The 2,321-nt window shown below is 44.9% G+C and overlaps 1 pseudogene; it reads left to right on the top strand.

Moving 5' to 3' along the window:
• Window positions 1-261: 261 nt before the first annotated feature.
• On the top strand, window positions 262-1,161 carry LOC127078385 (glyceraldehyde-3-phosphate dehydrogenase, cytosolic-like; annotated as a pseudogene).
• Window positions 1,162-2,321: the final 1,160 nt, after the last annotated feature.

Below are 2,321 nucleotides of genomic sequence, written 5' to 3'. Positions count from 1 at the left end.
AACCACCCTGGTGCCACATCGTCGAGTGAACAAGCAAGTACTCTCATGCATGATAGCAAGGATGTGCCTAGTGATGTCAGTTCAAAAAACTCAGATTGGAGATGGTCAAAACAACATCTGCTGGTCATGCCAGAAATCTTGCATCCACTAATTATAGGTGGAAAACATGATGGTTACTTTTGGTAGTTGCTGAATTTAGTTCATTCAAAGTTTGCATATGATTTTGGAAGCTATTGACTCTCAAACCAAACCACACTCTAATCTCATTCTTTTTTCTCCACAACTTTTCAACTCAATATCATGGCATCTTACAAGAAGATCAGGATCGGTATCAACGGATTCGGAAGAATTGGTCGTTTGGTTGCAAGAGTTGCTCTTCAAAGAAACGATGTTGAACTCATTGCCATCAACGATCCTTTCATCACTACTGATCACATGACATATATGTTCAAGTATGACTCTGTTCATGGATAATGGAAGCATTTTGAACTTAAGGTGAACGACTCTAAAACCCTTCTTTTCGGCAAGAAAGAAGTTGTTGTTTTCGGAACTAGGAACCCTGAGGAGATCCCATGGGGTGAAGTTGGAGCTGACTTTGTTGTTGAGTCTACTGGTGTTTTCACTGACAAGGATAAAGCTGTTGCTCACTTGAAGGGTGGTGCCAAGAAGGTTGTCATTTCTTCCCCAAGCAAAGATGCACCCATGTTTGTCGTTGGTGTTAATGAGAAGGAATACAAATCAGACCTTAACATTGTTTCCAATGCTAGCTGCACTACCAATTGCCTTGCTCCCCTTGCCAAGGTTATCCACGACCGATTTGGAATCGTTGAGGGTCTTATGACCACTGTCCACTCTATCACAGCTACACAGAAGACTGTTGATGGTCCATCAAGCAAGGACTGGAGAGGTGGAAGAGTTGCTTCCTTCAACATCATTCCCAGCAGCACTGGAGCTGCTAAGGCTGTAGGAAAGGTTCTTCCAGAACTAAATGGTAAATTGACTGGAATGTCATTCTGTGTCCTTACCGTTGATGTTTCAGTTGTTGACCTTACTGTAAGGCTTGCCAAGAACGCAACCTATGAGCAGATCAAAGTTGTTGTCAAAGAGGAATCAGAGGGCAATCTCAAGGGTATTTTGGGTTACACTAAAGATGATGTGTAAGGCAGGAATTTCTTTGAATGAAAACTTTGTGAAACTTGTTTCTTGGTATGACAACGAATGGGGATACAGTATTGTCGCAACCTGAAAAAGGAGATGCGAAAAAACAACCGGCGAGAAAGAAATGACAGAAGAGTCGCCACCGTGCGTTATTTATCCCAAAGGAGGGAAAGGAAACGCTCGAAGTAAACCTGGAAAAGGGAAAGGGAAAGACAAGGTCTCGCAACCAAATCTTGGGTTCGGGAGTCGATTATGCGAAGGGAAGGTATTAGCACCCCTACGCATCCGTAGTACTCTACGGGATCCACTCTTGTTGTTCTTGTCTAAAGGGCGTGGGTTTATCTAATGTACTATCTACTAAAAGAAAGGTCAAAGAAGAAGATATGGCACTTGCATCCCCTTCTCTCCTATTTTGTCCCTGAATGAACGGCTTCTTCACCCCTGATGAAGATCCACCTCCACTCTAGGTCTCGTATGTCTTCAGGTAATTCTCCACCCTCTCTCCGGTAGAGACTACATCAGCAAAGTTGGAGGCATTGCAACCCACCAGGCGCTCCAAATAAGGTCCGGGCAGAGTGTTCATGAACATGTTAGCCATTTCCTTCTCCAACATAGGAGGTTGAACACGGGAAGCTGTCTCTCTCCAGCGTTGAGCATATTCCCTGAAGCATTCATTGCTTTTGAGAGACAGATTCTGAAGTTGAGTTCTGTCCGGCGCCATGTCTGCGTTGTACTGATATTGCTTCACGAAAGCCTCAGCCAAATCCCTCCAGCAGCGGATGTGGGCTTTGTCCAGCCTCATATACCATTCCAGGGATGCCCCAGCTAGGCTATCCTGGAAAAAGTACATAAGCAACTTTTCATTGTCAGAGTATGCAACCATTTTACGAAAGTAGGCTTGCACATGGGTCTTCGGGCAAGAGTTGCCACTGTATTTGTCAAATATCGGGACCTTGAATTTCGGTGGCACCCTCACGCCTGGGACCAATCCCAAGTTAGCAACGTTTACTCCCAGAGGACTCTGTCCTTCCACTCCCTTCAACCTCTCTTCCAGTCTCCGAAACATAGGGTCCATACCATGACTCATTCCAAAGTCTTCCTGAAGCAAGGGGAACTGATCCTCCTGGTCATCATGGAAGGGTTGTTGACCGGAGTTGACAAGT

Source organism: Lathyrus oleraceus, chromosome 5 (genome assembly GCF_024323335.1).
Source record: "Lathyrus oleraceus cultivar Zhongwan6 chromosome 5, CAAS_Psat_ZW6_1.0, whole genome shotgun sequence".
In the NCBI taxonomy this organism is placed as follows: domain Eukaryota; kingdom Viridiplantae; phylum Streptophyta; class Magnoliopsida; order Fabales; family Fabaceae; genus Lathyrus; species Lathyrus oleraceus.
Note: the sequence above shows the minus strand (reverse complement) of the source record. Positions and strands in the feature narration are given on the sequence as shown.